Genomic DNA, 19,063 nt, shown 5'->3' on the forward strand with positions numbered 1-19,063 from the left:
ATTGAACTTAGTAAGAAATCAACTAAATCTATTCAACTTGTTAGAAAACGCATTCATTTGCCCAAGTCAATCATAAGACATGAACAAAATGCATCAGTGATTCGTATTTCCATGAACTTTCTGAAACGGCACAGGAATGCCCCTGTCTGTGTGCATGTGTGCGGTGCGCGCGTATGTCTACACTTTGTGTAGCCGTTAGCGATGATGCTAATGATAACCTTCTTCTGGTAGGGAAGGAATGGCTTTCCCCAAAACCTTCGCAAGTAAATGTTAACTACAAAGTAGCCTATGCCTGCCTGGCAGAATTATACCGTGATCATTTGCATCACTCCAGTGGCCATTTGTTCTACAGCAACACCGCTTAACCAAACAAAGGTCTCTTCCTGGTGCACGCTTGCATTTAAGGGTAACTACACCCCAAAATCTAAATGTCTTACATTTTTCCCAGACCTCACAAATGGTCACCTGATAGGGTTTAAACATTGTTGTGGACATAGAACATCCAATTGTGCTGTTTTGCTATTAAAAAGGTGTACTTTTGAGAGCGAAAACCTGCCAAAACAGGGACAAACGGTCAACGGGGAAATCTAAACGGAGAAAAGGGAACTTGGGAATTAACGGAATCAGGCAAAACATTGAAGGGATTTTATAGTGCCCTAATGGACTACAGACATTGACTGTCTCCTAGACTAAAAACAAAGGCTGCATGTACTGCCTATATTTTGAGGGAAACGCACTGTCCATTATTTGATTTGATCAGGGCAGGGCAGCACACACAAACTGCATTTAGTCCAATAACAATCCATGATATTATTAGGGTGATAAATAAAAGGCAGTTGCTCCATGACACAAGAGCACGCTCTACTGGGACAAAAAGCTTACAGCACCTGGTATTCCCAGGTGGTCTCCCATCCAAGTACTAACCAGGCCCGACCCTGCTTAGCTTCCGAGATCGGACGAGATCGGGCGTATTCAGGCTGGTATGGCCGTAAGCAGTGGAACAACTCTTGGTACACTATATAAAGTCAATGTGTCACTCACTCTGAAAGGGACACAGAAACGTATCCACTTTGTGACACAAACTGAAGAAGCTCAACCCTTGCTTACATTTCCAAATATATATATATATATATTTGAGTCTTGTTGGGGGGAAGAGGGCATATCCTATGTTGATTTATGACAAGTTCATTGACTAGGGCCCTATAAAATAGGCGTTGCGGACCGAATCACGGAATCCAGACATTAAACCGAAATTCAACAATATTCAAACATTTATTGAACTTAGTAAGAAATCAACTAAATCTATTCAACTTGTTAGAAAACGCATTCATTTGCCCAAGTCAATCATAAGACATGAACAAAATGCATCAGTGATTCGTATTTCCATGAACTTTCTGAAACGGCACAGGAATGCCCCTGTCTGTGTGCATGTGTGCGGTGCGCGCGTATGTCTACACTTTGTGTAGCCGTTAGCGATGATGCTAATGATAACCTTCTTCTGGTAGGGAAGGAATGGCTTTCCCCAAAACCTTCGCAAGTAAATGTTAACTACAAAGTAGCCTATGCCTGCCTGGCAGAATTATACCGTGATCATTTGCATCACTCCAGTGGCCATTTGTTCTACAGCAACACCGCTTAACCAAACAAAGGTCTCTTCCTGGTGCACGCTTGCATTTAAGGGTAACTACACCCCAAAATCTAAATGTCTTACATTTTTCCCAGACCTCACAAATGGTCACCTGATAGGGTTTAAACATTGTTGTGGACATAGAACATCCAATTGTGCTGTTTTGCTATTAAAAAGGTGTACTTTTGAGAGCGAAAACCTGCCAAAACAGGGACAAACGGTCAACGGGGAAATCTAAACGGAGAAAAGGGAACTTGGGAATTAACGGAATCAGGCAAAACATTGAAGGGATTTTATAGTGCCCTAATGGACTACAGACATTGACTGTCTCCTAGACTAAAAACAAAGGCTGCATGTACTGCCTATATTTTGAGGGAAACGCACTGTCCATTTGATTTGATTTGATCAGGGCAGGGCAGCACACACAAACTGCATTTAGTCCAATAACAATCCATGATATTATTAGGGTGATAAATAAAAGGCAGTTGCTCCATGACACAAGAGCACGCTCTACTGGGACAAAAGCTTACAGCACCTGGTATTCCCAGGCGGTCTCCCATCCAAGTACTAACCAGGCCCGACCCTGCTTAGCTTCCGAGATCGGACGAGATCGGGCGTATTCAGGCTGGTATGGCCGTAAGCGAGGGAACAACTCTTGGTACACTATATAAAGTCAATGTGTCACTCACTCTGAAAGGGACACAGAAACGTATCCACTTTGTGACACAAACTGAAGAAGCTCAACCCTTGCTTACATTTCCAATATATATATATATATATATATTTGAGTCTTGTTGGGGGGGGAGAGGGCATATCCTATGTTGATTTATGACAAGTTCATTGACTAGGGCCCTATAAAATAGGCGTTGCGGACCGAATCACGGAATCCAGACATTAAACCGAAATTCAACAATATTCAAACATTTATTGAACTTAGTAAGAAATCAACTAAATCTATTCAACTTGTTAGAAAACGCATTCATTTGCCCAAGTCAATCATAAGACATGAACAAAATGCATCAGTGATTCGTATTTCCATGAACTTTCTGAAACGGCACAGGAATGCCCCTGTCTGTGTGCATGTGTGCGGTGCGCGCGTATGTCTACACTTTGTGTAGCCGTTAGCGATGATGCTAATGATAACCTTCTTCTGGTAGGGAAGGAATGGCTTTCCCCAAAACCTTCGCAAGTAAATGTTAACTACAAAGTAGCCTATGCCTGCCTGGCAGAATTATACCGTGATCATTTGCATCACTCCAGTGGCCATTTGTTCTACAGCAACACCGCTTAACCAAACAAAGGTCTCTTCCTGGTGCACGCTTGCATTTAAGGGTAACTACACCCCAACATCTAAATGTCTTACATTTTTCCCAGACCTCACAAATGGTCACCTGATAGGGTTTAAACATTGTTGTGGACATAGAACATCCAATTGTGCTGTTTTGCTATTAAAAAGGTGTACTTTTGAGAGCGAAAACCTGCCAAAACAGGGACAAACGGTCAACGGGGAAATCTAAACGGAGAAAAGGGAACTTGGGAATTAACGGAATCAGGCAAAACATTGAAGGGATTTTATAGTGCCCTAATGGACTACAGACATTGACTGTCTCCTAGACTAAAAACAAAGGCTGCATGTACTGCCTATATTTTGAGGGAAACGCACTGTCCATTTATTTGATTTGATCAGGGCAGGGCAGCACACACAAACTGCATTTAGTCCAATAACAATCCATGATATTATTAGGGTGATAAATAAAAGGCAGTTGCTCCATGACACAAGAGCACGCTCTACTGGGACAAAAGCTTACAGCACCTGGTATTCCCAGGCGGTCTCCCATCCAAGTACTAACCAGGCCCGACCCTGCTTAGCTTCCGAGATCGGACGAGATCGGGCGTATTTTTTTTTTTATTTTTATTGTAAAATATTCATCAAATACACTTATATTATACCATGTACAGTGTTATATACAAAAAACCATACACTAGAAACTATTCTACCATAGGCAGGCGAACAATTCACCCCCTATCAAATCAAAGAACCCAAAGAAATAAAAACAAAAACCTAGTATACAAAAAACCAGACATGACTAAGACATATCAAATTCCACATATTAAATAGGCAGATTTAAAAGCATCTCCCTGTCAAATAAAAATAAACATAGAAAATATCAAAATATTCCTTTCAAAAATTATAAGTGATTCCTCCACCATCCACCCTTGCAATTAACCCACTCCCCTCTACAAAAAGTTCATCAAAATCTTCCAATCCATAACTATAAAACATATCGATGTGCTTCTTAAACAAAGCTACAAAAATACCCCACACCCTTACCCTCCTCCCTTCAAAATAAGCATAATTCCTCCCACAAAAAATAGCATACCTAACAAAACTCAATACAATATTCAACAACCTCACATTAACCCCTTTACATTCATCTCCCACTCCAAATAAAACCAATTCCTCCCACGCATTCTTTTCCAACAAACCACTCCCCCAGTTTTTACATATTATTTCCTTTACTTTACAAAACATATCTTTTAAATCCTCGCATTCTACAAATAAGTGTAATAAATTTTCTGGTGCCTTACCACATATATCACATTCTCTTTTTATTTCTTTATTTATTTGATGCAGCACTACTTTTGTGTATATCCGATTATGTCTTATTTTAAAATCGTTATTTTCACATTCCAATTTATTCCCATGTAAGTATAAGTTTTTCCATAATACTTTTCGATCCATCTTCGGAAACAGTTCTACCCACCTCTTCTCAGCAGCAGGCCTGTCAGTAACCAGTAATTGTTTATAAAAAACATTTGTTCTGACACTAGCCAATGTTTTCCATTTATCCCCATTGTCAATATATAAATTCGGTAATACATATAAATCTTCCCAAATTCCATCTCCATTAATGACAGAAACCCATTCTGCTGGAATGCTACTTTTCACCCGTTCAAATCCATTCAATATAGTACCTTTCCAAACTGTATCATCCACATCCTTCACATTGTCATAAATGGCCTGGCCTCTTAGAAACCCAGGAATAACTTCATATACAAAGTCTTTAATAAGTCTCAGTCCAGCCCTCATAAAAAGGGGATTATACAACACTTCATCATTGAACATAATTTTGGGATTTAAAAACACAGGTTGATTCAGTATTATATCCTTATGTTCACACACATATTTTACACGAGGAAGAAATTCTCCCCATGCACGTAACACTTCCTGATAAAACAGAGGAACTTGTTCATACATAGGCTTTTTCCATATCATTAATAACCCACTCTCTTCACATCCTCCATTATTATACAAATAATTCCTAAAGAACCTCTTCCACCCATATTCTTCCTCCCCATATAAATACTTCTGTATAATTTTAATTCTTAATGCTTTTCTTTTCACGTCTATGTCCACTAATTTTAGACCCCCATCTTTATATTCTGCAGCAAGTGTAGACCTAGATATTCTAGCCCCTTTGCCATCCCACAAGAAGTTAGAAACAATAGAATTAAGTTCTTTTAAAACCCACTCTGGCATCTGAAGCACATCCATGACATATACACATTTAGATATTAGTAAAGAATTTGTTACCACTACCTTTCCTTTCAATTTTAAATTCCTCCATCTCCAAAATGCCATAGTTTGTTTGATTTTATTCAATACACCTGCCCAAGTCCTATCACATGCCTCCTTTTCATCAATACCCAAAATAACTCCCAACGCTTTAAAATAGCCATTAGCTCTTTTAAAATGATACCTACACCCATTATCATTCACTAGCCCCACATACAAAACCTCAGTCTTTTCTACATTAATCTTAGCACCTGATGCTTTCCCAAAGAGCTCAAAACACTCCATCACTCTATTTACACTTTCCACATCTCTAACAGTAATTGTAGTGTCATCTGCATATTGCTGCACAATGCTGACTCCACCCCCTGGAATAGAAACGCCTCGGATCTGGTGGTCTGCTTTAAGGAGAGCCACCAGAGGCTCAACCGACATACAATATAAGGCCGCAGACAATGGACATCCTTGCCTCACCGACCTCTCCAATGGGAAAGCATCAGTAAGTAACCCGTTACATTTTACTCTACTTACTGCAGCACCGTATAGCAGCTGTATCCAGGCCACCATTCTGCTCCCAAATCCAAAAGTTTTAAGCGTCTGCATTAGAAATGAATGTTCTACTCTATCAAAAGCTTTATTTAAATCAATGCTCAATACTACACCTCCCTCACCCTTCATATGTCTTATGACATCCCTTAAAGTGCAAATAATGTCTGCTATTTCTCTACCAGGAACACTGTAAGCCTGTGTCTCTGAAATAATACTTCCCATTACTTTATTAATTCTGTTAGCCAGCACCTTAGTTAAGATCTTATAATCTACATTTAAAATAGATAATGGCCTAAAATTTTCTAATCTTTTCCTACTTCCCTTGTTTTTATATATTATAGTTATTAAGCCAGTCGCCATCGACTCCGAGACTTCCTGAGATTGCTCCATATATTTGTACACATCTAATAAAACAGGTGCCATTATATCCACAAATGTTTTGTAAAACTCACTTGTCAGCCCATCAGAGCCAGGGCTCTTATTTCTATGAGCAGACAAAATCGCCTCCCGTATCTCTGTGACCGCCAAGTCTGTGTCACACATGAGTCTTTCATCCTCTGATATTCTGGCATCTACATAGCTCAACACCTCTTCTATACATCCTTGATCATTGCATTCTTTTTTAAAAAGATTACTATAAAAACATTCTATTGTATCTAAAATCCCCACCAGATCATTCACTGTCTCCCCCCTCTCATTCTCGATTTCTGTAATATAGTTTCTAGCCTGCTTCTTCTTTTCTAACCCTAAAAAGAAGGATGTACATTTCTCTCCTTCTATGGCATACTGTACTCTACTCCTTACTATTGCCCCCATACATGCACTCTTTTCAAAGTTATGTACCGCAGCCTGAGCTTCCATAAAACCTGCCATATCATAACCCTCCACCGTATCAACTTTCCCCAGCTCAATGTCTAGTCTTTTATTCAAAGCTATCCTCTCCCTCTTTAAAAGAAAATTCCTTCGTCTTGCATATTTAATGCTCAACCCTCTAATCTTCTCTTTTAGACCCTCCCACCACAAACCAATATTAACACTTTTAAAATCACTCAATATTTCTCTATTTATACAATCAGAAATCATATCAATATATTTTCCTTCTTTTAGTAGCTCAGCATTCAAACACCATACACCACCCCCTCTAGAAGGCACACTAGGACCCAGCAGGAAACCAAGAGAGGCATGATCACTTAATGTATTAAAATCATACCTAATCTTTTGTATATATTGCACTATATTTTCCGCCGCTAAACAATAATCTATGCGGCTTTGCCTGAGAACCTTCAAAACAACCTGCCTCCTTGAAAAAACTCTCTGACCTGGATGCATTCCCCTCCATACATCACTCAGACAATGATCCTTCATTATCCCCAACAATACTCGCCTAGACATGTCAGAGCGCAACAAAGTACTCCTTGACGTGTCCAGTTTTGTCAATCTAACGTTAAAATCCCCAACCAATATACAGTTACCCACACAATGTTGCTCAAGTGCCTTAAAAAATACTTCTCGGTCACTCTCATTATTAGGTGCATAAACATTCAATAAAGTGTATTGCACATTTAGAAATTCAAATTTAACACTCAAAAGTCTACCCTCTTTATCCGCATACACTTGCCTAATATTCTGTACACTATCCCTCTTAATTAATATAGCAACCCCACACGTCCTCTCCCCACCATTATTATAATAAATCAAATCCATCCATCTCTTTCTTACTCCATCCATCATACTGTCAGTCCAGTGTGTCTCTTGGAAGCATAAAATATCAGCCTGTAGTAGACTCACTGTCTGTTCTAACTTTCCCATATTCCTTAGTCCATTAATATTAACAGATACAACACTCACCATAAGTACAATTAATATGTTGATTTTTCCCATCATCAAGACCCAGTCTTTTTCTTCTTCTTCTTGATCTTGCTCTTCCTACTTTCCTTTGCTTCTTCCCTCACCCTTTGGACTTCACCCGCGGACACTTCACTCTCAGAGTCCTTCCTCTTGCGGGGATTCCCCCTTCACATCCATACTTTCAGGAATAGTGTCAGGTACAACCCCTCCATTATCTTCATCTCCCTCACCTTCAGATGTTTCCGTTTCCTGCTCACCTCCTCCTCCTTCTCCACCATCAGGCTCCTTTCCATCTGTGCAGTAGTCATCTAGGAATTCGACATCCATGCTCGCCCCAATTCCATCCCCCTCTGTCGCAGTAGATTCACCATCTCCTCCTCCTCCACCATCCTTGTCTCCTTTTTCCCCGTCCTCCATCACGTCCCCCTCCTCCACTCTCTCTTCTTCCATCTCCTCCTCCTGTTGTTCCATGTCTTCACCATCTGTTGGCCCAGTACACGTACAGCGCATTCTTCTCTCCCCACATCCATTACATGGTCTCTCCTCTCTCTCGACGCACTCTCTTGCATAGTGCCCTTGTGCTCCGCATCTCCGACATAGAAAATCAGGACAGTCCCGTACTACGTGGCCAGACTGAATACAAATTCGGCACACTTTAACTTGCCTGTCATGTATCACTCGAAAGTACTCAGTCCCCTCCAACGTCTCAAACTTGGTAGAATATGGTAGTGAGCGCACCACGTCTGTAAACCGAACTTTACAGAATCTTGTGCCATCAGCGATCTCTGTTCCTGGCCATAATCTCCTCTTAATCCCAGAAACCGCCTTCACACCCCATCCTTCCAATTTTGCCACGATAGTATCGTCACTAATATACACTGGTAAATTCATAAAGGACACCACCAGCTCATCCGCTGAAATGTCCCTCGCCATTACCGTGCACGATTTGATTTTTAGTCCATCCATTAACCTCTCCTTCCCATGGACATGGGACATCGTAATCTCATACTTCTGATCACCTTTAAATCTGCACCCTATCACCGTTCCACACGCCTCCTTTATCCCTCTCAGCAATTCCATCATCGTTAATTTCTTTTCCCCAGTGATATCCACCGCCACCGTACAAGTCTTATCATAGGACTTTTCCCTCGATGATGGTGCATCAGGAACTTTTCCTCCATGTCCAGTACTCTTTGTCTGTTCCATCGCGTAGGTCGTTGTATCTATTGTTGTCCGTCCGATTAACTAATTATATCTGTATTTTTCCCTCCTTTCCTTCCCCCAGCAAAAGCTGCTAGGGGAGAAACAACTCTTACTAATAAATCAAAAACAAAAATCAAATTCCACATAAATAACCAAACAAAAAAAAGATTTCAAAACGCAGCAACCAATTCCCTCTCCTTCTCCTCCAATACCACCGCACCTGTTTCCACTTCCTCAATTACCGAAAGGGGCGTATTCAGGCTGGTATGGCCGTAAGCGAGGGAACAACTCTTGGTACACTATATAAAGTCAATGTGTCACTCACTCTGAAAGGGACACAGAAACGTATCCACTTTGTGACACAAACTGAAGAAGCTCAACCCTTGCTTACATTTCCAAAATATATATATATATATATATATATATATTTGAGTCTTGTTGGGGGGGAAGAGGGCATATCCTATGTTGATTTATGACAAGTTCATTGACTAGGGCCCTATAAAATAGGCGTTGCGGACCGAATCACGGAATCCAGACATTAAACCGAAATTCAACAATATTCAAACATTTATTGAACTTAGTAAGAAATCAACTAAATCTATTCAACTTGTTAGAAAACGCATTCATTTGCCCAAGTCAATCATAAGACATGAACAAAATGCATCAGTGATTCGTATTTCCATGAACTTTCTGAAACGGCACAGGAATGCCCCTGTCTGTGTGCATGTGTGCGGTGCGCGCGTATGTCTACACTTTGTGTAGCCGTTAGCGATGATGCTAATGATAACCTTCTTCTGGTAGGGAAGGAATGGCTTTCCCCAAAACCTTCGCAAGTAAATGTTAACTACAAAGTAGCCTATGCCTGCCTGGCAGAATTATACCGTGATCATTTGCATCACTCCAGTGGCCATTTGTTCTACAGCAACACCGCTTAACCAAACAAAGGTCTCTTCCTGGTGCACGCTTGCATTTAAGGGTAACTACACCCCAAAATCTAAATGTCTTACATTTTTCCCAGACCTCACAAATGGTCACCTGATAGGGTTTAAACATTGTTGTGGACATAGAACATCCAATTGTGCTGTTTTGCTATTAAAAAGGTGTACTTTTGAGAGCGAAAACCTGCCAAAACAGGGACAAACGGTCAACGGGGAAATCTAAACGGAGAAAAGGGAACTTGGGAATTAACGGAATCAGGCAAAACATTGAAGGGATTTTATAGTGCCCTAATGGACTACAGACATTGACTGTCTCCTAGACTAAAAACAAAGGCTGCATGTACTGCCTATATTTTGAGGGAAACGCACTGTCCATTATTTGATTTGATCAGGGCAGGGCAGCACACACAAACTGCATTTAGTCCAATAACAATCCATGATATTATTAGGGTGATAAATAAAAGGCAGTTGCTCCATGACACAAGAGCACGCTCTACTGGGACAAAAGCTTACAGCACCTGGTATTCCCAGGCGGTCTCCCATCCAAGTACTAACCAGGCCCACTGACCCTGCTTAGCTTCCGAGATCGGACGAGATCGGGCGTATTCAGGCTGGTATGGCCGTAAGCGAGGGAACAACTCTTGGTACACTATATAAAGTCAATGTGTCACTCACTCTGAAAGGGACACAGAAACGTATCCACTTTGTGACACAAACTGAAGAAGCTCAACCCTTGCTTACATTTCCAATATATATATATATATATTTTGATTTTAGTCTTGTTGGGGGGGAAGAGGGCATATCCTATGTTGATTTATGACAAGTTCATTGACTAGGGCCCTATAAAATAGGCGTTGCGGACCGAATCACGGAATCCAGACATTAAACCGAAATTCAACAATATTCAAACATTTATTGAACTTAGTAAGAAATCAACTAAATCTATTCAACTTGTTAGAAAACGCATTCATTTGCCCAAGTCAATCATAAGACATGAACAAAATGCATCAGTGATTCGTATTTCCATGAACTTTCTGAAACGGCACAGGAATGCCCCTGTCTGTGTGCATGTGTGCGGTGCGGGCGTATGTCTACACTTTGTGTAGCCGTTAGCGATGATGCTAATGATAACCTTCTTCTGGTAGGGAAGGAATGGCTTCCCCCAAAACCTTCGCAAGTAAATGTTAACTACAAAGTAGCCTATGCCTGCCTGGCAGAATTATACCGTGATCATTTGCATCACTCCAGTTGCCATTTGTTCTACAGCAACACCGCTTAACCAAACAAAGGTCTCTTCCTGGTGCACGCTTGCATTTAAGGGTAACTACACCCCAAAATCTAAATGTCTTACATTTTTCCCAGACCTCACAAATGGTCACCTGATAGGGTTTAAACATTGTTGTGGACATAGAACATCCAATTGTGCTGTTTTGCTATTAAAAAGGTGTACTTTTGAGAGCGAAAACCTGCCAAAACAGGGACAAACGGTCAACGGGGAAATCTAAACGGAGAAAAGGGAACTTGGGAATTAACGGAATCAGGCAAAACATTGAAGGGATTGTATAGTGCCCTAATGGACTACAGACATTGACTGTCTCCTAGACTAAAAACAAAGGCTGCATGTACTGCCTATATTTTGAGGGAAACGCACTGTCCATTTTGATTTGATTTGATCAGGGCAGGGCAGCACACACAAACTGCATTTAGTCCAATAACAATCCATGATATTATTAGGGTGATAAATAAAAGGCAGTTGCTCCATGACACAAGAGCACGCTCTACTGGGACAAAAGCTTACAGCACCTGGTATTCCCAGGCGGTCTCCCATCCAAGTACTAACCAGGCCCGACCCTGCTTAGCTTCCGAGATCGGACGAGATCGGGCGTATTCAGGCTGGTATGGCCGTAAGCGAGGGAACAACTCTTGGTACACTATATAAAGTCAATGTGTCACTCACTCTGAAAGGGACACAGAAACGTATCCACTTTGTGACACAAACTGAAGAAGCTCAACCCTTGCTTACATTTCCAATATATATATATATATTATATTGTTTGAGTCTTGTTGGGGGGGAAGAGGGCATATCCTATGTTGATTTATGACAAGTTCATTGACTAGGGCCCTATAAAATAGGCGTTGCGGACCGAATCACGGAATCCAGACATTAAACCGAAATTCAACAATATTCAAACATTTATTGAACTTAGTAAGAAATCAACTAAATCTATTCAACTTGTTAGAAAACGCATTCATTTGCCCAAGTCAATCATAAGACATGAACAAAATGCATCAGTGATTCGTATTTCCATGAACTTTCTGAAACGGCACAGGAATGCCCCTGTCTGTGTGCATGTGTGCGGTGCGCGCGTATGTCTACACTTTGTGTAGCCGTTAGCGATGATGCTAATGATAACCTTCTTCTGGTAGGGAAGGAATGGCTTTCCCCAAAACCTTCGCAAGTAAATGTTAACTACAAAGTAGCCTATGCCTGCCTGGCAGAATTATACCGTGATCATTTGCATCACTCCAGTGGCCATTTGTTCTACAGCAACACCGCTTAACCAAACAAAGGTCTCTTCCTGGTGCACGCTTGCATTTAAGGGTAACTACACCCCAAAATCTAAATGTCTTACATTTTTCCCAGACCTCACAAATGGTCACCTGATAGGGTTTAAACATTGTTGTGGACATAGAACATCCAATTGTGCTGTTTTGCTATTAAAAAGGTGTACTTTTGAGAGCGAAAACCTGCCAAAACAGGGACAAACGGTCAACGGGGAAATCTAAACGGAGAAAAGGGAACTTGGGAATTAACGGAATCAGGCAAAACATTGAAGGGATTTTATAGTGCCCTAATGGACTACAGACATTGACTGTCTCCTAGACTAAAAACAAAGGCTGCATGTACTGCCTATATTTTGAGGGAAACGCACTGTCCATTATTTGATTTGATCAGGGCAGGGCAGCACACACAAACTGCATTTAGTCCAATAACAATCCATGATATTATTAGGGTGATAAATAAAAGGCAGTTGCTCCATGACACAAGAGCACGCTCTACTGGGACAAAAAGCTTACAGCACCTGGTATTCCCAGGCGGTCTCCCATCCAAGTACTAACCAGGCCCGACCCTGCTTAGCTTCCGAGATCGGACGAGATCGGGCGTATTCAGGCTGGTATGGCCGTAAGCGAGGGAACAACTCTTGGTACACTATATAAAGTCAATGTGTCACTCACTCTGAAAGGGACACAGAAACGTATCCACTTTGTGACACAAACTGAAGAAGCTCAACCCTTGCTTACATTTCCAATATATATATATATATATATATTGAGTCTTGTTGGGGGGGAAGAGGGCATATCCTATGTTGATTTATGACAAGTTCATTGACTAGGGCCCTATAAAATAGGCGTTGCGGACCGAATCACGGAATCCAGACATTAAACCGAAATTCAACAATATTCAAACATTTATTGAACTTAGTAAGAAATCAACTAAATCTATTCAACTTGTTAGAAAACGCATTCATTTGCCCAAGTCAATCATAAGACATGAACAAAATGCATCAGTGATTCGTATTTCCATGAACTTTCTGAAACGGCACAGGAATGCCCCTGTCTGTGTGCATGTGTGCGGTGCGCGCGTATGTCTACACTTTGTGTAGCCGTTAGCGATGATGCTAATGATAACCTTCTTCTGGTAGGGAAGGAATGGCTTTCCCCAAAACCTTCGCAAGTAAATGTTAACTACAAAGTAGCCTATGCCTGCCTGGCAGAATTATACCGTGATCATTTGCATCACTCCAGTGGCCATTTGTTCTACAGCAACACCGCTTAACCAAACAAAGGTCTCTTCCTGGTGCACGCTTGCATTTAAGGGTAACTACACCCCAACATCTAAATGTCTTACATTTTTCCCAGACCTCACAAATGGTCACCTGATAGGGTTTAAACATTGTTGTGGACATAGAACATCCAATTGTGCTGTTTTGCTATTAAAAAGGTGTACTTTTGAGAGCGAAAACCTGCCAAAACAGGGACAAACGGTCAACGGGGAAATCTAAACGGAGAAAAGGGAACTTGGGAATTAACGGAATCAGGCAAAACATTGAAGGGATTGTATAGTGCCCTAATGGACTACAGACATTGACTGTCTCCTAGACTAAAAACAAAGGCTGCATGTACTGCCTATATTTTGAGGGAAACGCACTGTCCATTATTTGATTTGATCAGGGCAGGGCAGCACACACAAACTGCATTTAGTCCAATAACAATCCATGATATTATTAGGGTGATAAATAAAAGGCAGTTGCTCCATGACACAAGAGCACGCTCTACTGGGACAAAAGCTTACAGCACCTGGTATTCCCAGGCGGTCTCCCATCCAAGTACTAACCAGGCCCGACCCTGCTTAGCTTCCGAGATCGGACGAGATCGGGCGTATTCAGGCTGGTATGGCCGTAAGCGAGGGAACAACTCTTGGTACACTATATAAAGTCAATGTGTCACTCACTCTGAAAGGGACACAGAAACGTATCCACTTTGTGACACAAACTGAAGAAGCTCAACCCTTGCTTACATTTCCAATATATATATATATATATATATTTGAGTCTTGTTGGGGGGGAAGAGGGCATATCCTATGTTGATTTATGACAAGTTCATTGACTAGGGCCCTATAAAATAGGCGTTGCGGACCGAATCACGGAATCCAGACATTAAACCGAAATTCAACAATATTCAAACATTTATTGAACTTAGTAAGAAATCAACTAAATCTATTCAACTTGTTAGAAAACGCATTCATTTGCCCAAGTCAATCATAAGACATGAACAAAATGCATCAGTGATTCGTATTTCCATGAACTTTCTGAAACGGCACAGGAATGCCCCTGTCTGTGTGCATGTGTGCGGTGCGCGCGTATGTCTACACTTTGTGTAGCCGTTAGCGATGATGCTAATGATAACCTTCTTCTGGTAGGGAAGGAATGGCTTTCCCCAAAACCTTCGCAAGTAAATGTTAACTACAAAGTAGCCTATGCCTGCCTGGCAGAATTATACCGTGATCATTTGCATCACTCCAGTGGCCATTTGTTCTACAGCAACACCGCTTAACCAAACAAAGGTCTCTTCCTGGTGCACGCTTGCATTTAAGGGTAACTACACCCCAACATCTAAATGTCTTACATTTTTCCCAGACCTCACAAATGGTCACCTGATAGGGTTTAAACATTGTTGTGGACATAGAACATCCAATTGTGCTGTTTTGCTATTAAAAAGGTGTACTTTTGAGAGCGAAAACCTGCCAAAACAGGGACAAACGGTCAACGGGGAAATCTAAACGGAGAAAAGGGAACTTGGGAATTAACGGAATCAGGCAAAACATTGAAGGGATTTTATAGTGCCCTAATGGACTACAGACATTGACTGTCTCCTAGACTAAAAACAAAGGCTGCATGTACTGCCTATATTTTGAGGGAAACGCACTGTCCATTTTATTTGATTTGATCAGGGCAGGGCAGCACACACAAACTGCATTTAGTCCAATAACAATCCATGATATTATTAGGGTGATAAATAAAAGGCAGTTGCTCCATGACACAAGAGCACGCTCTACTGGGACAAAAAGCTTACAGCACCTGGTATTCCCAGGCGGTCTCCCATCCAAGTACTAACCAGGCCCGACCCTGCTTAGCTTCCGAGATCGGACGAGATCAGGGCGTATTCAGGCTGGTATGGCCGTAAGCGAGGGAACAACTCTTGGTACACTATATAAAGTCAATGTGTCACTCACTCTGAAAGGGACACAGAAACGTATCCACTTTGTGACACAAACTGAAGAAGCTCAACCCTTGCTTACATTTCCAATATATATATATATATGTCTTGAGTCTTGTTGGGGGGGAAGAGGGCATATCCTATGTTGATTTATGACAAGTTCATTGACTAGGGCCCTATAAAATAGGCGTTGCGGACCGAATCACGGAATCCAGACATTAAACCCGAAATTCAACAATATTCAAACATTTATTGAACTTAGTAAGAAATCAACTAAATCTATTCAACTTGTTAGAAAACGCATTCATTTGCCCAAGTCAATCATAAGACATGAACAAAATGCATCAGTGATTCGTATTTCCATGAACTTTCTGAAACGGCACAGGAATGCCCCTGTCTGTGTGCATGTGTGCGGTGCGCGCGTATGTCTACACTTTGTGTAGCCGTTAGCGATGATGCTAATGATAACCTTCTTCTGGTAGGGAAGGAATGGCTTTCCCCAAAACCTTCGCAAGTAAATGTTAACTACAAAGTAGCCTATGCCTGCCTGGCAGAATTATACCGTGATCATTTGCATCACTCCAGTGGCCATTTGTTCTACAGCAACACCGCTTAACCAAACAAAGGTCTCTTCCTGGTGCACGCTTGCATTTAAGGGTAACTACACCCCAACATCTAAATGTCTTACATTTTTCCCAGACCTCACAAATGGTCACCTGATAGGGTTTAAACATTGTTGTGGACATAGAACATCCAATTGTGCTGTTTTGCTATTAAAAAGGTGTACTTTTGAGAGCGAAAACCTGCCAAAACAGGGACAAACGGTCAACGGGGAAATCTAAACGGAGAAAAGGGAACTTGGGAATTAACGGAATCAGGCAAAACATTGAAGGGATTTTATAGTGCCCTAATGGACTACAGACATTGACTGTCTCCTAGACTAAAAACAAAGGCTGCATGTACTGCCTATATTTTGAGGGAAACGCACTGTCCATTTTTATTTGATTTGATCAGGGCAGGGCAGCACACACAAACTGCATTTAGTCCAATAACAATCCATGATATTATTAGGGTGATAAATAAAAGGCAGTTGCTCCATGACACAAGAGCACGCTCTACTGGGACAAAAAGCTTACAGCACCTGGTATTCCCAGGCGGTCTCCCATCCAAGTACTAACCAGGCCCGACCCTGCTTAGCTTCCGAGATCCGGACGAGATCGGGCGTATTCAGGCTGGTATGGCCGTAAGCGAGGGAACAACTCTTGGTACACTATATAAAGTCAATGTGTCACTCACTCTGAAAGGGACACAGAAACGTATCCACTTTGTGACACAAACTGAAGAAGCTCAACCCTTGCTTACATTTCCAATATATATATATATATATTTGAGTATTGTTTGGGGGGAAGAGGGCATATCCTATGTTGATTTATGACAAGTTCATTGACTAGGGCCCTATAAAATAGGCGTTGCGGACCGAATCACGGAATCCAGACATTAAACCGAAATTCAACAATATTCAAACATTTATTGAACTTAGTAAGAAATCAACTAAATCTATTCAACTTGTTAGAAAACGCATTCATTTGCCCAAGTCAATCATAAGACATGAACAAAATGCATCAGTGATTCGTATTTCCATGAACTTTCTGAAACGGCACAGGAATGCCCCTGTCTGTGTGCATGTGTGCGGTGCGCGCGTATGTCTACACTTTGTGTAGCCGTTAGCGATGATGCTAATGATAACCTTCTTCTGGTAGGGAAGGAATGGCTTTCCCCAAAACCTTCGCAAGTAAATGTTAACTACAAAGTAGCCTATGCCTGCCTGGCAGAATTATACCGTGATCATTTGCATCACTCCAGTGGCCATTTGTTCTACAGCAACACCGCTTAACCAAACAAAGGTCTCTTCCTGGTGCATGCTTGCATTTAAGGGTAACTACACCCCAAAATCTAAATGTCTTACATTTTTCCCAGACCTCACAAATGGTCACCTGATAGGGTTTAAACATTGTTGTGGACATAGAACATCCAATTGTGCTGTTTTGCTATTAAAAAGGTGTACTTTTGAGAGCGAAAACCTGCCAAAACAGGGACAAACGGTCAACGGGGAAATCTAAACGGAGAAAAGGGAACTTGGGAATTAACGGAATCAGGCAAAACATTGAAGGGATTTTATAGTGCCCTAATGGACTACAGACATTGACTGTCTCCTAGACTAAAAACAAAGGCTGCATGTACTGCCTATATTTTGAGGGAAACGCACTGTCCATTTGATTTGATTTGATCAGGGCAGGGCAGCACACACAAACTGCATTTAGTCCAATAACAATCCATGATATTATTAGGGTGATAAATAAAAGGCAGTTGCTCCATGACACAAGAGCACGCTCTACTGGGACAAAAAGCTTACAGCACCTGGTATTCCCAGGCGGTCTCCCATCCAAGTACTAACCAGGCCCGACCCTGCTTAGCTTCCGAGATCGGACGAGATCGGGCGTATTCAGGCTGGTATGGCCGTAAGCGAGGGAACAACTCTTGGTACACTATATAAAGTCAATGTGTCACTCACTCTGAAAGGGACACAGAAACGTATCCACTTTGTGACACAAACTGAAGAAGCTCAACCCTTGCTTACATTTCCTAATATATATATATATATATATATTTGAGTCTTGTTGGGGGGGAAGAGGGCATATCCTATGTTGATTTATGACAAGTTCATTGACTAGGGCCCTATAAAATAGGCGTTGCGGACCGAATCACGGAATCCAGACATTAAACCGAAATTCAACAATATTCAAACATTTATTGAACTTAGTAAGAAATCAACTAAATCTATTCAACTTGTTAGAAAACGCATTCATTTGCCCAAGTCAATCATAAGACATGAACAAAATGCATCAGTGATTCGTATTTCCATGAACTTTCTGAAACGGCACAGGAATGCCCCTGTCTGTGTGCATGTGTGCGGTGCGCGCGTATGTCTACACTTTGTGTAGCCGTTAGCGATGATGCTAATGATAACCTTCTTCTGGTAGGGAAGGAATGGCTTTCCCCAAAACCTTCGCAAGTAAATGTTAACTACAAAGTAGCCTATGCCTGCCTGGCAGAATTATACCGTGATCATTTGCATCACTCCAGTGGCCATTTGTTCTACAGCAACACCGCTTAACCAAACAAAGGTCTCTTCCTGGTGCATGCTTGCATTTAAGGGTAACTACACCCCAAAATCTAAATGTCTTACATTTTTCCCAGACCTCACAAATGGTCACCTGATAGGGTTTAAACATTGTTGTGGACATAGAACATCCAATTGTGCTGTTTTGCTATTAAAAAGGTGTACTTTTGAGAGCGAAAACCTGCCAAAACAGGGACAAACGGTCAACGGGGAAATCTAAACGGAGAAAAGGGAACTTGGGAATTAACGGAATCAGGCAAAACATTGAAGGGATTGTATAGTGCCCTAATGGACTACAGACATTGACTGTCTCCTAGACTAAAAACAAAGGCTGCATGTACTGCCTATATTTTGAGGGAAACGCA

General features: G+C 41.4%; 9 non-coding genes across 9 annotated transcripts; all 9 read right to left on the reverse strand.

Moving 5' to 3' along the window:
* Positions 1 to 875: 875 nt before the first annotated feature.
* Positions 876 to 994, reverse strand: LOC123483193. Its single transcript, XR_006658109.1, has one exon. It is a non-coding gene; the product is annotated as a 5S ribosomal RNA (ribosomal RNA).
* Positions 995 to 2,150: 1,156 nt separating this feature from the next.
* Positions 2,151 to 2,269, reverse strand: LOC123483218. The gene has a single exon (XR_006658133.1). It is a non-coding gene; the product is annotated as a 5S ribosomal RNA (ribosomal RNA).
* A 7,976-nt stretch (positions 2,270 to 10,245) lies between these two features.
* On the reverse strand, positions 10,246 to 10,367 carry LOC123483214. Its single transcript, XR_006658130.1, has one exon. It is a non-coding gene; the product is annotated as a 5S ribosomal RNA (ribosomal RNA).
* A 1,163-nt stretch (positions 10,368 to 11,530) lies between these two features.
* On the reverse strand, positions 11,531 to 11,649 carry LOC123483219. The gene has a single exon (XR_006658134.1). It is a non-coding gene; the product is annotated as a 5S ribosomal RNA (ribosomal RNA).
* A 1,161-nt stretch (positions 11,650 to 12,810) lies between these two features.
* Positions 12,811 to 12,929, reverse strand: LOC121562971. The gene has a single exon (XR_005999707.2). It is a non-coding gene; the product is annotated as a 5S ribosomal RNA (ribosomal RNA).
* A 1,157-nt stretch (positions 12,930 to 14,086) lies between these two features.
* On the reverse strand, positions 14,087 to 14,205 carry LOC123483194. Its single transcript, XR_006658110.1, has one exon. It is a non-coding gene; the product is annotated as a 5S ribosomal RNA (ribosomal RNA).
* Positions 14,206 to 15,366: 1,161 nt separating this feature from the next.
* LOC121562942 lies at positions 15,367 to 15,486 on the reverse strand. The gene has a single exon (XR_005999679.2). It is a non-coding gene; the product is annotated as a 5S ribosomal RNA (ribosomal RNA).
* A 1,160-nt stretch (positions 15,487 to 16,646) lies between these two features.
* Positions 16,647 to 16,766, reverse strand: LOC121562941. The gene has a single exon (XR_005999678.2). It is a non-coding gene; the product is annotated as a 5S ribosomal RNA (ribosomal RNA).
* A 1,157-nt stretch (positions 16,767 to 17,923) lies between these two features.
* LOC123483195 lies at positions 17,924 to 18,042 on the reverse strand. The gene has a single exon (XR_006658111.1). It is a non-coding gene; the product is annotated as a 5S ribosomal RNA (ribosomal RNA).
* Between the last annotated feature and the right edge of the window lie 1,021 nt (positions 18,043 to 19,063).

The sequence above is a fragment of the Coregonus clupeaformis genome, unplaced genomic scaffold (genome assembly GCF_020615455.1).
Source record: "Coregonus clupeaformis isolate EN_2021a unplaced genomic scaffold, ASM2061545v1 scaf0046, whole genome shotgun sequence".
Classification (NCBI taxonomy): Eukaryota; Metazoa; Chordata; class Actinopteri; order Salmoniformes; family Salmonidae; genus Coregonus; species Coregonus clupeaformis.